Here is a 17,173-nt window from a genome sequence, read left to right on the forward strand (position 1 = left end):
GACATGCCTTTACAGTATACATATCGAATACTGTAAGTACAAGCAAAGCAAAGGAACACTCAAGCGGTAGGCCTTAACCTTCCAGGTAGCGGAAATGACGCACACATGTTAGACAGATTAAGTCCCACCTTAGATATAAAGCACAAGCTGATTGGGGCTCAGGGGACAATCAGCAGACTCAGGTCTTGGGGGCTGGAAAGAGATCGGTCATCACAAATCCCAGAGCAGAGGCGAGAGAAAGATAAGCAGGTCCCAACGGACAGGAAGTCGTGGTCGATTTGTGTGCAGCACATCTTGCACTACAGTGTGAGTTGAATGTGGAAATCTTGCTGTATGGATTTTGAGACGCAAAGTGTTTGGTATGTTCCACCACTCCGTAATATAGCATAGCATAGCTGAACATAGTATAAACCCCAGGTTACTCATGTTGGTAAACTAAAATGATAAGTTGTCCTTTTCTAGATAAATGTAAATCCTGCTATTTGCTTACATAGCAGTCCTTTTCATAAGTACGGTGGTGTGCTTTTTCACACCTGTTTTTGTCATAGCATGTGAAATGCAAATTAGAGCTTGTGCGATAGATATATGTGATATTACACATACATGAACCTACTATCCTCATTGTCAATTGCTTATTTCTGAGTAATGCTTCAGAATGGGCTCTCTTTGAGTCCAAAAGAACTTCACACATTTTCTGGCTGTATTTGTTAAATTATGCTAATGAGCACAAACACTCGGGAAGGCTGTCCCAAGCGCTAGGTCACCTCCTGGGTGTGTTAGCATAAAACATGATTTCTGATTCCATGTACACTTCCCACAGCCTCAACTGAGGTGGAGGGGAGGGGAGGGGCAGGGATCGAGCTTGACCACAAGTAATTAAGTCAGTTCTCCCACTTTTTAACACCCCTAGGGGGACTATTGGCTAGCGCCCTCACCTCCCTAGCCTCATAGGAAAGGGCTCACCTCTGGGGAGATGTGACAAGAAACCATGATTTGTCACAGCACTTAGGCTGTAGAATGTGGATGTGGAGTAGTTCATTCACGTGTGTCTTTTTGATCTCTTGGACCCACAGTTGTGTGGTGTTGCCCGTTTTAAAATATCAGCTAGAAGGTGATGCATGGTACATTGGATTGTAGTATCATTTTGCAAATATGGATACTGGGATTCTATAATGCACTTACACTTTATACTCCGAGTGGCTCTAACCGAGATAGACATTTGGTAGCTTAAACATTTAGAGTAGACGAACCATGTAGGAGATGATTCAGGCCTGTATTATAATATTCTTACTGTTTTAAATGTGCACTTCCAATTTACATTAGTCTGGTTTCCCTGATATGCACTGGCACGTTATAGGTACACCTACAATTTATAATGGTTAGCTTTTAGCAATTTCAATTGATAATGGTTGTGCATAGTGGGCCCTTTAGGTTATAGGGCTTAGGACATTTGTACTTTATATTTACTTGGTTTCTTTAATGTGCACTTGCAATTTAAAGGTACATTTGCACCTTATAATGGCTAGTTTCTGTGATGGCAGACTTAAGCCATTTAACTAGCTGTGGTGTAGTGAAACACCTTTGCTGTATATGCACGTAGTAGTGTAAATATGTATTAGTATGGTATACTAGTCATGTTCATTTAATGTATATTATTATCTTATTGGTCAGCTTTGTGAATGAGAGCTTTCAATCATTATGGCTGGATGGGTTATGTAGAGAAGATGGTCATCCAGCCTTGGATCCTAATGGGCACAAGCTCCTAAGTACTTTTTTACCAGAATTTGATAGTCATTGTGTTTTGTATGCGTGCCTTCAAATGCACTTGCAATTTATGCAGGATTTATTTTGTGCTTGATGAAAAATACCTAATTGATTTGTTGTATTGTTTTGAGAACATAGATACTTTGTTTTAGAAATGCATTTGCACTTTAATACTGCACTATGCAGGGCTTGTAAAATCTACTAGCCCACTCACATTGTTTAGGAGAATTTATGAAGGGTGTGTACCATTTGCATGGTACGCGCCCTTGCTGGCGAGTATGTGGATGTTTGAAACTTTTATTTGACACTTACTGCAAACAAGCTATTTACAGTATGTGTCAAATAAACGTTTCACTATGCATGGCTGGCCTTTGGGTGGCAGCCTTGCACTAAATATGAAGTTTGTTTATGGTGACATGCACCATTTTACAGAAAGCACTGGTAAATATTTACTCACCCATCACTATGTGACAAGTGCATTTCTTTTAGGTCGAGTATGTAAATTAAGGAACTTGCTCTGCTCTCGTAGAGGGATTTTAAAGAATTTACAAGGCCCTGACCATGGCATGCTCTTAATATATAATTCTATTTTATGCAATTAGAATTAGCATTTTACGAACACTTTGGGTCCTTATTTGCATTCTCTAGTATCTACTTCATTTATATGCATCAATTTGCAAACTAAAGGGCACTATATGAAAGGTGTATGTATGTATGCCTCAGTATTATTAACATTGTATGCACTTCAATTTATAATTTCATCAGATATTTTGCTGTTATAATATTAGGTCCTTATGTTGTTATTGGATTGAATATATAGATTTAGGGTATTTTGCACCAGCACTTTAGCGATTGAAAGCATTTGCTGGTCTAACTGAATCTTGACTGGTCATGTAATTCATACATGAGCGGGAATCATGGAGGCCTTTTGTGATGTTATACTTGATGTTTTGAAATATTTAAAGTATGTTTAAAATGATGTTAAAACCATTTTAAGACAGCATCCATGATAGCACATATACAATGTGGGGTCTGTTGGTCAACAGACACTGTGGAAGGACTACTATGAGGCTTAAATACTTGTGTTTGGCTTTCACTGTGTGACTTGAATGAAGCCTGTATAGGGTGAAATGCATTGTCGATGGGGGACCTCCCTCCATGGCATTTGCACAATAAAAGGTTTGAAATTTAAGAGGCATCCTTGTATGGAACCTTTGTGTGTGCCACCTGGAGTTTTGGCTTAGTTGTGGTTTATACAGAGTTGTCCGCTCGCATTCTTCTTCTGGCACCTTCTTTCACCTGATTTTAGGCTGTACTTATCTCATACGTTGTGCGCATCACTACGGGACAACTTTAATTTTGGAGATTTTATATATATATATATATATAATATATATATATATATATCTTGTGAATGTATCATGAAGCAAGACAACAGATTCTGAATTGAAAACATGCACTTTCATTAACTTAAATGTCAGGATGGTTGAAGGCCTAACTTGCCCTATGCTAAGGTGGGATTTTCCTACCTAAATAAAACTAAGGAAAGTCTGAGTCAAAGAGTTCAAATGATGAATCTGTCTGTGTCCAACACATATACTTGCCCTCACAACTAATCTATACAATGTGTAGGGATGTCAGCAATCAAAAGAAACAGTTATCAACATAAAGTTTGGAGCCCCTTCCAGCTCACAGCTTCCTTTCAGCTCCCTTCCCCAAGAATAAAATAGTTCCAACCAAAAAGTCTCAACTGTACCTTTCTGGAGTTCAGGATGACACCGTTTTTTTGTTAAACCTTCTTTATTGTTTTTTTTATAACAACACTTGGCTATCACATTGCCAATGAAAAGAAAAGAGTAACATTCCCTCACCCTCCTTTGAGCACCCCGGTACAGCGTATCTGATTTTCTTCATACATATGCGACTATCAGGTTTAACACAGTACATCTAATGTCATCTCCTTGTTATGGAGTTTATCCATGTTAATCTTGGTTCTCTTATATTTCATTTTGCACTTAAAGCATTTCAGCACACAAGGGGTGTACATCACATCTAGGTTTATAATATTCAAAGTTTGTTACTCATATACAAGTGGTTATATGTTCTGTTATGTTATGCTAAATTATTTATATGGCACCAAGTGTCAGGAGGGGCCTGAGGGTAGAGGCGTGCCCACTAAGCCAAAGGGAGAAAGGGCACACAAGAAGCTGGACTACAAGGAGTCCTGTAGGCAAGAAAGGATAGGCAACAGAGGCTGTGAACAAAAAGGGGCAGGGAATACAAAGATACAAACACGCTGGGATTCCTCTTGGGGTGTACGCAGAATGGGGAAAGAGTGTTCCACGGACCTTGGGAAACTCCAGCCTTCTGCACAGGTTGCTATTACAGGGGCCCACTCTGAATGCTCATGGCTGGGAGCAACAGCAGTGGGTGTCTGTACCTGAACCCTAAGGCACGAACAAGGTAACAGTACTCACAAGACTGAAGCCTGCACAGGTCTAGCAGGAAACAGGAACCAATACACTGTAAACAATGGCACGAAGTACAACACTGAAACGCGACAAGGGAAGGGGCAGCGATTGCCTGCTGAAATCCAACAGTCAAACTCTGTACATAGGATTTACATAAAACACAAGTGAAGACAAGAACAGAACAGAAATATCCAGGGAAAAGGAAATCAAAGAGAGCAAAGTTCAGAACAGAGAACCGGAAGAAAGGAAGGGCAGAGACCTAGTATCTAAAAGCGGGGATGGAGACCGGAAGCTGTACACAGGAATCAAGAACAGTAACTCAGGGCTGGAAAGACAAGAGAAAGCTAGCAGATGGAAATTAAGGAAACAATATAACTGAAGTGGATAACCAAAGGGGAGGACTGAAGACTCAAGGAAGACAAGGACAGGAATCATGAACAGAGGGCTGCAGGCAAGAAAGAGAGCAAGGGAGCATTAGCCAGGAAACAGAGGGCTTTAAATAAGAAAGGGTGCAAGGGGGCTGTAGCCAGGGAACAGAGGGCTGCAAACAAGGAAGAGAGCAAGGGGGCTGTAGCCAGGGAACAGAGGGCTGCAAACAAGGAAGCAGGGCTGCAGTATGGAAGGCACAGAGGTACAGGCAAAAGGCAGGGGAGAGAGGGCTGAGATACAGGGCAGCAAGGCAGGAAGCACAGGGCTCTGGAACTCGATGTGGAAGCCACAGGACACAGCACATATCCGAGGAACAGAGCAACAAAGGGCTGGTAGAAAGCTCAATGCAAGAGGCCTGTGCTCCTGCAGGCAGCTGCATAAATACTGAGCTGCCCTGTGCTGAAGCAGGCTAATTAGCAGCACCTGGAGCAGCACACCTGAATGTAATTGGCTTCCTCCCTCTCTAGTCCTGGGAAAGCGAAAGCTGCACTGTTCTCTAAGGCTTCTGGGGATTGTAGTGCTAGAACAGCTGTCTAGGAATAGCCAGGAAATGGGAACTGCCACAAGGTGCATTATCATGGGACATGTAGTTTGTAAAAGTAAATACGAAAGTTCCAAAGCCTTGCAAACAGAAAGTAAAGACAATAATATGAATCGGTGTTGTCCAGGGAGTATTACGGAGACAATTGAGTCCCAAATAGTCCACGATGGGTGCCAATTGGTGCGCTAGTGGCTCTATCGTGACACCAAGCACTAAGGGGTCCAGGCGCTGAACACATACAGAAAGGAGTGAAAGGGCACTCTGATGATACAAATATTACACGGATAGCCTAGTTTTCAAATGTTTCCTGAAAACAGTGTGGCTTCCCTCTTTTAGCATGGATTCAGGCAGTTCGTTCCATGCTTTTGCTGCCAGGACCGGGAAGGATCGGCCTCTTCCGTTTGCTCTTTTTATGCAGCCAACTTTAAGAAGATGTGCATTGGCTGATCGCAAGTCTCTCGTAGGTTGGTACAAAACCAGCCTGTCGGACGGCCATCAGGGGGCGCGTAGATGGAGGACGCAAGCTAGTGCTCCTCCGCCTCAGGGACCCGGTTGACCCGCAAATGTGCCCCCATTTGGCCCTAATATGAAGGACTACGAGCAACAGATGGAAGGCTAAGCTCTAGGAGAATCTGTCGGTTCCATGTGTTAATATCCCCGCAAAAATATCGCCATACAAAAATATTGCCATATTTTTCCAGCGATATTAAGGCATGGAACTTGTTGGGGACACCCCTGTAAACCCCGTATTATTTTTAAAGGAGCGGGGGACACCCCCGCAACCTCCACTCCCAAAAACCCCAAAAATTATCCCCTTCCAAAATATTGCCTATGGCCGTTCCAGATATATACAGCGATATTTGTGGTGGGGATAATATGTATTGATACCAATCTGTCGAGTGAAAACCCGATCAAAATCAGACCAGGGATTCCGGAGCAACTTTTGGCTACTCAAGAGGCCCAACACATGGAGTTTGCGCGGCACGACACAAACCAACTGCCGGCAACCTAAACAAAGCGAACAGGCATGGCGCACATGCACTTCCCCGACGACGGGACACAGCGGGTAAACGAGGCGCGAGAGCCCGGAGCCCCGATCTCGAGCTGAACGGTGGTGAGCCTCAGACAGCTACTAGCACAACTGGGCAGCCCGTGGTGACGGAGATCCCGTGGCGCAGCGCGGACGTTCGCCCTCCCCGTCCTGGCCCCCGGGATGAGATGGGAGCACGAGAAAAGGTAAGCACTGGCCCCCTAAGACACCAGCAACAGCGGGAGAGCCCACTGATACTCGAGACAAGAGGGCGGCCCAGCTGTTGCATAGGAGAGTCGATCACAAGATGAGGACAACGCCCCACCAGTCCAGCCCATCAGACACCCTGGGCCTCATTACGACCCCGGCGCTAAACCATGGTGCTATTAGCACAATGGTCCATGCCGGGGTCCGCCATGGTGAATGGCGGAATTACCGGCCCATTCCAAGGTTGGCGGGGCGGTAATTCCCCATTCACCATGGGCCCTTCCCCAGCCGTTAAGGTCGGGTCCTGCAAAGGGACCTCGTAATTAGGTGCTAATAGGTTAACGGCGCCGCAGCCTTTTACGGCGCCGTTAACCCATTAGCACCTGGGTCGTAATGAGGCCCCCTGTGTCCGCTTGCCATCTCCCGGTGCAGGCCCGCCTCCTTCCTTGTATCCACGCGACCTTCCATAGATATGGCCTGCAGCTGCTCCTCCTTCCTGCTGGGGGATTCCAAACAACAGAGGCCATTGAACCGCGCACTCCCTCCAAAGGCAAACACACTGCATACATAGCGGCAAACCCACATGGAGGGGCTGCCCAACCAAGTGAATGTCAGAGAGGCGCAACGAGCAAGCACACAAGTGGCAACTGGCCCATCTTCAATGACTCAACAAGTGACAACCACACAAAACTCCCATCATGCGCTCAAAGACGGCGGGGGTCCCACATACCCCAGAGCATTACTGTTGAAACAAGATATTGGGACACAAAAAGCCACAGAATGGAAAAGACCCCCAGAGGAAGACGTACAAAAGTAGAACTACCTGGACACGCAGCAAGAGGTGTGGGCCCCCTCTCAAGGGGTGTCTGCCCGCCTCACCAACCCGGAGAGTCGGCCACGAATGGGCTCAAACAGAAGGTCATCTCCAAACAACAGACCTAGTTCCCATATCCACAGAAACGAGATGCCGCTCAGGCCCAGGACCCCTGGGATTACGACACGCCTCATATAGAAACCACAACACTTCAAAGAGCTTTCACATGCAATAAGCCTACTGAACTGCTTCAAGTCCCAGAGGCCCTGAGGATATGGGGAGACTCCCCACTGGGCTGTATGGACATATATCAACGGACACAGCACGAAAGAGTCCCCAGCCCAGCAAAGTGGGTACTCTTGGACCAAATCTCAGCTCAAGGCGACCCCTCAGCGCGCATATAGAAAACATCAAGTGTGTGTGGCCCCCGACTCGGGGTGTGTGCTCGCCCACCATGGCCGAGTAATACCTAGCAGGGGACATTCTGAGGTAGACAATTTTACAAAGACAAGGCCGGAGAGCATCTCCACAGCTGCCTCTGAGAGAGCGGTACACCCTAGGTCACCCCCTGGGCCCGTCACATATACACCTGTGATTGAGGAGGCACTGCCAAAGACGGCGATCCAGAGGAGTGGCTACAAACGAGTGTAATAGTACATGGATCCCAGAGATAAGCTATCACAATTTGCATACACTGGCAGAGAAGAGGGCAGAGGTCTGCACAAAGACAGAGCAATGGCGGCGGGGAGTAAGGACTCAATGACCATTAAAGGAGATGTTGCCTCCTTGCTAGAGGAAATAAGAGGCATGCGTGCCGATATTGACGGCAAAGTAGACAACATCAATGTCAGACTAGACAAGATAGAGGAGAGGCTGCAGGAGGTAGAACACAACCAATTATCCCTCGACACTATGGAAACACAAATGGATGTCCGCCTAAGTGAAATAGAAAGTCGAGAAGCAGAGATGGTCCTAAAGATGGATGACTTTCAAAAACGACAAAGGAGAAACAACCTCTACTTGTTCGGGATACCAGAGAAAAAAAGGGGAGACAGAGGGAGACTTTAAAAGTGTGATCCATCAAATTCTAAAACATCTCTTCGAGGATGATTCGATTGATGTCACTAAGATTGAAAGACTACACACACAGAGCCGGATGACCGTCTGGAGGCCCAAGATTGGTCCTGGTGCATTTCTACAATTACCCCGACAGGCTCAAGATCCTAGAGAAGGCCAAAGTGAAAGGATCAATAATGTTGGGCACGGCCTGCATTTCCATATTTCAAAACCTATCATCCCTTAACCTCGTCGAGAGGCGTCTGTGCCAGCCCCTAACCAAGTGGCGGAAAGATAAGGGAATATGATATAGATGGGTATATCCCTTTTCAATCACATTTGAGCTAGACTGACAAAAACACAAGCTCATAACTGAACCTGAGATCAAAGACACCATTCGGGAGCTGATCGTCGAAGGAGATGACAACCTTGGGAAAGGGAGGGGAGGCAAAGGAGACACAGGATGGAAGGTGAAGGGGTCCAGGCGGAGAAAGATTCCAGGTTCGAGGAAATTCATTAAACTCAATGCTTCCCGTCCCAATGAGCCTTGAAGAGTCCATTAAATTCGTCAGTACAGGTTTTTGAGAGACGCTCAGACCAATGAAAAGATGTGAGGGTCCAGTGCTATATAAACACAATAAACATAAACATAAACATCAGTGTTAGTAACTGTCATGATGCCTACCTCCAAGGAGCCAGGTCCGACCCAGCGACCCCAGAGGCAGGCATCATTTTCCCCAGGGGAGTGCCAGCGGGCCCAAGCTGGGGCCCTTTGGACGCAGTCCTGGCGCCTTAGGCGCCAGGCTCATGTTGGACCTCTGTCCTGGCGCCTTAGGCGCCAGGCTCATAAAGCTAGACATGTGTTGAAGTGTTTTAATGTGCACTTACCTGATGCAGACCATGCTGCCACATCCAGGCCTTCTTGAGGCCTGAATGGAACTACTTTACCTGTGGGACTACTTTCTACCCGGGTGTGGTCGGGAAAGGATACATACCTGATCGGAGGAAGGATACACACTTGGGACTTCTTCCAAAGCTATTTAAACCACACCCGATCAGCAACTCACGCTTCGCGTTGTTCTGCTCCTCGCAGCTGGACGCTCACCGTGTCAGCTCCTGCATCTGGACTTCAGCCACGCCTGTCAGCATCCTGGGTCACCTGCAAAGGGAGACAAGAGACCTTACCAGCTAAATCTGCACCACGGAGACATCACCGACGATCCTGAAAGGGAAGACATTATTTTTAAAAGCATTTCGTTACGATCGCTGCAGCGCTGCATTTCACTCACCTTTCCTGGGTTCCTCCATCTTCAGCAGCGATCATCCGGATAAACAGCCACTTCCCAGAGCCTAGAGAAAAAGACAAGAATAAGAGGTGAGAGAAGGAAGGGAATAAGACTTACCTGTTGGGTCATTCCCATTTCATTTCGGGTCTTGCCGCTTCCAGGTATTTTCCGGACCCCGGCCCCTATGGGGAAAAAAGACAAAGACATTGAATGAGCGTATGCAAAGACAGTTCCCGAGCGCTCATCCAGAACTAACCTGCCATTTACTGGAACTGGAACTGCACCTTTCACTTCGGGTCGGTGCCATATCTCCGGCATTCCGAACCCCGGCCCCTAAGGGGAAAAAAGACATAAGCATTAGCGCTTGATGCAAAAAGACAATGAACATTATTATTAAGCTTGGACTTTTGAACTTGCAACAGAACTTTTACAGAGCCTTACCTGAATAGTCAAGCTTACCTGAACTCCCATCAATCCTCAATCCAGTGAAGTAACTGGGTTTCAACGCGCCCCTGCATCAGAAGCAGGATGGAGAGCTCATCCTTCCTGACCCTAAGGTGAGACTTCACGGGGAATCGTGGAAGGGTATCGTGGAGGGTTGAAGAGAGTGGGAGGCTTGAGCATAACTCAGTCAGTAGGTAATACTCCCTTTTCACGCACAGGGGAATATTCCTGCGAGCCGGAGAAGCCAGAGTAGAGGGCCCTTCCTGTCCATCTTCAGAGTCCGGCGCTTCACCATTGAAGAAGCATCAGCACTCTAAGCCAGACCTGCGCCTCCGTGGGAATCAGGTGAGCGTTACAGTAACACACTGCCCAGTGGACAATAGACACAGAATCTGTTGCACGGCCCCATAAAGGGCACCCACAAGCGGAGGATTGTCCACGCACATAAACTAGTATGTAGAACCACGGTCGTGAGTAACGCTCGTGGCAGGTAAACATTTGACACACAAACTGTTGCCCGGCCTCGGCTAGGGCCCGGTTAGCCACGACAAATTCAGTTAAGTTAAGCAATGTTAAAGTTGTTCAAGTTTTGCAATAATGAGCTCATTAAGAGGTAATGGGGGGGCACCCAACAACATGGTGGTCAGAGCAGGGGTCTGGGTTAAAGACCTCGTTGGTGGCTCTGACTCACCCAGTGATGCCAACTGGGAGGGAACGATATCCTCAAGTGGGGTGAGGTTTGGGGAGGGGAGGGAAATAGAAGGGCTGGGAGAGTTTGGGTGGGAGGGGTTTACGGGGAGGGAGACCAGGAGAAATTCACCTGGTGTAAAGACTCAGGTTGTGGCTTTTGCTACATTTGGACACATTGTAACCAAGGACCATGACTTGCTTGAGGTAATAGGTGTAGGTCACAAACATTTCTCGAGCAAACGATTGTCTGCGTGTATGCACACTGAACGTCAAGGATCTAAATTCACCCACAAAAAGATCCCTAGTAGCTAGATAGTTCAAAAGATCTGGAATCGATGTTCTCTTTCTACAAGAAACCAGATATCAGAAGGGTGAAGAGCGCAGGATCCTGAGTAACCTTATAGGTGACACACACTGGGGCTCTGGCATCGTCAAGAGGGCGGGAGTCGGGATCCTATTACGAAAAGGATTGCACATGGAGAGCTCAAAGACATGGTCAGACACGGAAGGTAGAGCGTTATTAATTTCTGGGCTCATTCAGAACATAAGGGTCTCTTTTGCCACAGTGTAAATCAAGGTCAAAAAAGGTTCTTACAAAGGGCTTTAGAAAAAATAATGGGAGAGGCAAAAGGCCACCTCATTTTGGGTGGAGATTTCAATGTATGGATGGATGTGACACTTGACAGACAAGCAGAAGGGGGAATGCTACGTGACCTCACAGGGCAGGGAAGAACACAGTTAGGTGCAGCCCTCAAACTCTACGGCTTGAGGGACACCTGGAGACGCCAGCACCCACAAGAAAGAGGCTTCACCTTCTATTCCGCCCAACACAGAACTCTCAAGAGGATTGACTACCTATATGTATCGAGAGACCTATGGCAGGTAGTGGGGAACACACAAATCCACCCGATCTCTTGGTCAGACCACGACATGGTGTCCGTGGAGATAAACTGGGATGGTCTGCACCCTCGCAGCTCAAAATGGTGCTGCAATGACACGCTATGGAAAGACCCAATCTTCCACAAGGAAATGGAAAATGAAATTAAACAATTTCTAGTTACTAACGACACGGGGGAGGTGAGGAGGACACTGGTATGGCAGGTGGCCAAGGCCACATGTAAAGGTATCCTCATTAGGGAAGGAGCCAGCAAAAAAAGAGAACATACGCTTAAAGAGAAAAGGATAAGGGAAAAGAAAGTAGCGGCAGAGGCACGTGCCCAATCCTCCCATATGGAGAGAAAAGAGAGTCTAATAGAGGCTAAGGGCCTGAGGGAAGAACTAAAACTGCTGGAGGAGGGTAGGATCGTCCAGAACCTACAATTCCTTAAGCAAAAATTATTTGAGAAAGAGGACAAGGCTGACGCCCTTCTGGCAGCCCGACTACAGAAACAACGTGCTGAGAGGTGGGTGACCAGAGTGGAGGGAGTAGATGGTAAAAACGAGAGCACGGCAGAGATCATTCGCGAAGCGTTTGCTTTGTTTTATGAAACTTTGTACAGAAGTGACGGTGTAGCACCTCTGGGAGCCATTGAGCACTACTTAACAGAATCCAGACTTCCCTCCCTGTCCAAAGCAGAAGCACGTGCCCTGGATACCCCAATCGCAAGAGAGGGAATACGCTAGCCATCGGTCGCCTTAAACTGGGGAAAGCTACAGGCGACAGTGGATTCACCCTAGGATTTTATAAAACATTTTCATCAGCACTGATCCCCTTCCTAACAAGACTCTTCAATGACATAATGGAGACATGGGAGGCATCTGCTACCTTTGCCCAGGCCCTTCTTACAGTAATACCCAAAGTAGGCAGAAACCCTAAATGTTGCAGATCATAACGACCAATATCACTCTTGAACATTGATGCAAAGATAAACGCTAGACTCAAGGGTCACTTGCCCAAATTGGTACACACTGACCAGGTAGGATTTGTAATGGGACGCCAGGGAGCGGACACTAGGAGAAAGACGCTCCACTTGAAGCCAAGGTGATGCAGGGGCATCCCACCCTTCTTTCTATGAACGACGAAAAGGCATTTGACAGGGTGGCATGGGACTTCTTAGATGGGGTCCTGCTGAAGATAGGTTTAGGGCTGAGAATTCTGCAAGGGATTAGAGCAATTTACTCCTCCCCTAAGACATCTGTGGCAGATAATGGGGGCCAGTCCAGATGGTTCAACTCAGGTAGAGGGACTAGGCAGTGATGCCCCCTCTCCTCATTACTGTTCATTCTTTCACTTGAGCCACTTGCCCAAAGACTAAGGTGGGACCAGAGGGTGGAAGGAATCATGTTAGGGGAAAGGCCATAAAAATTGGGACTCTACGCAGACGACATTCTGCTTCATGTAATAAGCCCACTAACCTCCATCCGAGCGGCTATTGAAGTAATAGAGACATACGGTCGTCTAGCTGGGCTTTAGATAAATACTGGAAAATCAGTCCTCTTCCCAATAAATATAAGCAACCCTGTGAACACTGAGCACTTTGCACCCCTGGAAATGAAGGTCAGTCTGAGCACATTATGATACCTGGGCATCAATGTCACTAGAGACCTTAAAGAGTTGTACGAAGCCAATTATCCCCCCCTGATGTTCTTTGTAGAAGAAGACCTTGATAGATGGAACCGGCTCACACTTTCCTGGATGGGACGCCTTAATGCCATCAAAATGGTACTACAACCCAAAATACAGTATCTCTTCCTAATGCTTGCCATACAGATACCCGACGACTACTTCAAGAAAACCAAGGGGTTCCTAGCACGCTTCCTATAGCAGGGCAAATAACCCAGGGTCTCTGACAGGCTACTGCACCTGCACAAAGACAATGGAGGGGTAGGCCTACCTGGCATGCATTCATATTATAAAGCCACGCAATTGAGGGTCCTAAACCCACATCTTAGAACACAGAAAGACTTACACTGGGTAGATCTTGACAATTACCATCTCTGTCCTGCTACAGTGGGAGAATGGTTATGGGTTCCTAGACCAAAACTACTTACGAGGATACGCAATCACCCCATAGTGGGACCCTGTGGAGTATTTGGAGACAGGGCGGAGAGATGAAGGGTATCACAACCTGGCCCTCCCCGCTAGACCATCTGTGGGTACCAGGAATTTGTCACACCATCCCAGAACCTGCAAGATTTCAAGCCTGGTACGAGGCTGGGTTGAAGAGAGCAGGACAAATGTGGAAGGCAGGATCCTATCTCACCATACAGGAACTCAAAGAAGCATTAGGGTTGGGCCCACTCCCCATATTTTCATACTTACAACTGAAGGGGGTCATGACTAGAGAAATCTGGAGAGACAAATTACAGAGAGAACTCACACCCTTTGAGAGAGTGCTGGACACCGGCACCGGCTCCCTGGAGTTGATAGGCGCACTCTACAGAGCACTAATAGAAACAAAATGTTTCCCATCCGACAAACTGAGAGAGAAATGGGAAAAGGACCTAGCGAGGGAGATATCACAAATGCTTGGCTCCAAATATGCAGGAGAACCTCACAAACATCGATTGCCTGTCAATTTAAACTACATGGCATAAAACCTCTCTACAAATGGCAATATGACCCGGTCAGGCTGGCCAAAATGTACCAGAGAATGAGCCCCCCCTCTGCTGGCATGAGTGTGGGATGAATGCTGACAATTGGCACATGTGGTGGGTGTGCACAGCGGTACAGTCATACTGGGATGAGGTCCTAAGTTGGATCAAAGATCTAGATGGAGTGACAAGGGAGAAAGTGCCAATGTTAATACTGTTTGGCTTAATAGAGCAAGATGACAAACTCACCAAATTACTGAAGATGTCACACAGCCTACTTCTGGCCGCAAGGGCATGCCTCACAATGTCCTGGAAAAGAGCTCTTCTCCCAAGTAAAACTGAATGGGTCAATGTAGCGCGCAACTTGTACCGCATGGACCACCTAACTAAGGCCATCCACAGAGACCACACCTCCATTGATACAGAATGGGCTGACTTCCGTTCACAATATGACCAATGAAACAATGCACGCAGTAACGCCCAACAATGATGCAACACCTGTAAGCTGTAATCAATCACTCATGTTGATGCATACACCAAGATAAAAATGTTTGTCTGTGACTGTGATGACAATCCATCAAGCAATGTTGTAAATTAAACTAGAGGATGCCTGAACCGGAGGTAAAATGTGAGAAGGAGGGAGGGGGAAGGGACAGGGAAAGGAAAGAGGAAAAAGCTAAGATATACATGCATAACTGTTTTGCTCACTTTTATTTGATATGTTATTGTTAACTCAGTTGTTAAATCACTTGATGCCTGTATACGATGTGACTTTATAAACTCAATAAAAAAAAACAGCCTGTCTATAGAATACTGAAGAGCTATCCCCAATATGCACTTATGAGCAAGAGTCAGTATCTTAAGCTGCTTCAGGTAGCCAGTGTAGTTCTTTCCTAGCTAAGGATACTGGGTCTTTCCATGTTAGTTTATACACAATGCGCACGGCTGCATTCTGAGTTTTCTGAAGTTTTTGTATGGACTTTTTACTAGCTCCTCCCAAGAGGGAGTTACAATAGACCAGAAGCGAGAGAATGACAGCCCTTGCCAGCTTAGCACAGTTCTCCTTAGTGATCATTGGGCTCACTAACCTTAAAACGCTAAGATAATAGTATTTTTTACAATTGATTGGACACGAGCATCAGCGTTTAAATTTGCCTCCATGTTAACGCCAAGAATCTTCACCTTGGTCACTACTACAATCTGATTGTCCTCGATTGTAAAACTTGCATAGGCCTGACTAAGACTTTGCCTGGCTTTCATAGTCACCTGCCCTAGGACACAGACACCACACCATCAGGTGATGGGGGCAATGGGTCATATACCCCTTCTCACCTCTTTGGGACGTATCAACATAGGGGGCCCGGCTGGACTCGGTCCTGGCACCTTTGGCGCCAGGCTCATGAAAGGATATAAATAGCAATGCTTCATTGCAGCACCAGAGCGCTTTATTGTACAAGACTTTCCATGTGCTTTTACTTCAAGAGCAGTTCCACGTGCAGACTATTTGGGCGTGACTCCCAGGGCTGGGCTGCACATGCAGAATTCTAGGATGTGGCAGGGTGTGGCACGCAAGCCAGGACTAGTGGGTGTGGCCTCATGAACTCAACTATATAAGCTGTTCCTGTCACAATATGTGTCTGTTCCTTCCGACCCACTACCCTCTTCCGACTCCTCACCTGTAGACTGGAATCCGTGGTGTATCTTGGTGTCTCCCGATACTGGCAAGTGTTTGATGAAATAATCCCTCCTCGGTGTGAAGCCACAGTGGCCACCTGTAAGCTGTGGCCACTGTGGCCCCGTCACCGAAGACAGGCAAAACAGGGAGAAAAGCCGCTGGCGTGAGATCTGGGTTGTTGGAGTATTCGTGGAGTAGAAGCACAAAGTTGCTTTCAAGCAGATCCAAGGTGACGCTGGAGTCAGCCGCGAGGGGTATGGTGACAAGGTAGGCAAAGAAGTGGACGGGGGATAATGCCAAGTTGAGGAACAAAGAAAATCTCTGCGAAACGCAGGGAGAAACCCACCGGAGGAAACCAGTCGAAGAGAGAAAGGAAACCGTGGAATGAGAAGAGGACCGAAATCTGGGAAAGAAAAGGAAGCGAGAGGCTAGAGAGGCAGAGCCTCTGAGCGGAGGAGAGAAAGGGTAAGTAGAAAGCACGAAAGAAAATTAAATAACAAGCGTTGTAGCAACAGAGAAAGCGAGAGCGATATCCAAGACGTTGCAACACGCAGGTAGCAGGGAAGACCGGAAATAAATACTTCCCAGCTATCCGCAGTCGCAACGTAGAAAAACGTAGAAAGACTAGACCGTCACCTGGAAAATAGAAAAGATGCATGCTGGAACGCTAATGCCTGCCCCAACAAAACCATTGCCACTGCTTTCATGCGCCTGTGCGCATGACAGTATGCCCCTGTTTTAGGGCTGCCCCCCCCCCCCCGGTTTACCGGGATGGAACCTATGGAACCTTCTGAGTAACTTGGGAGCATTTATATGAACCAAGGGTTCCCATGAGTCCTCTGATCAGGGATACCCCTTCCATCCAATCAGATATTCCAGTCTGCCCTTGTGGTATCTGTAATCGTATATTCGAGACACCTCATACTCTTCTTCCACAGAGTCGGCCTTAAGGTGCGCATAGTTCGAATTAGAGCATCAATGAGACTGCGAAAAAGGTTTGAGTAAAGAAGCGTGAAACACTGGGTGAATGCGTTTAAGATTGGGTGGAAGATGGAGTCTATAGGATACAGGATTGATCTTGGCAGGTATAGAGAAAGGGCCTAGTTATCGGGGAGAAAGCTTGGATGGATGAGCCCACCGGGGAAGGTATTTAGTAGATAACCATACCTTAGAACCCACAGTCCACTCTGGTCCCTGCTGACGGTGTGCATCTGCCTGCCTTTTGTTATACA

This window comes from Ambystoma mexicanum, chromosome 3p (genome assembly GCF_040938575.1).
Source record: "Ambystoma mexicanum isolate Mex_15411 chromosome 3p, UKY_AmexF1_1, whole genome shotgun sequence".
Classification (NCBI taxonomy): Eukaryota; Metazoa; Chordata; class Amphibia; order Caudata; family Ambystomatidae; genus Ambystoma; species Ambystoma mexicanum.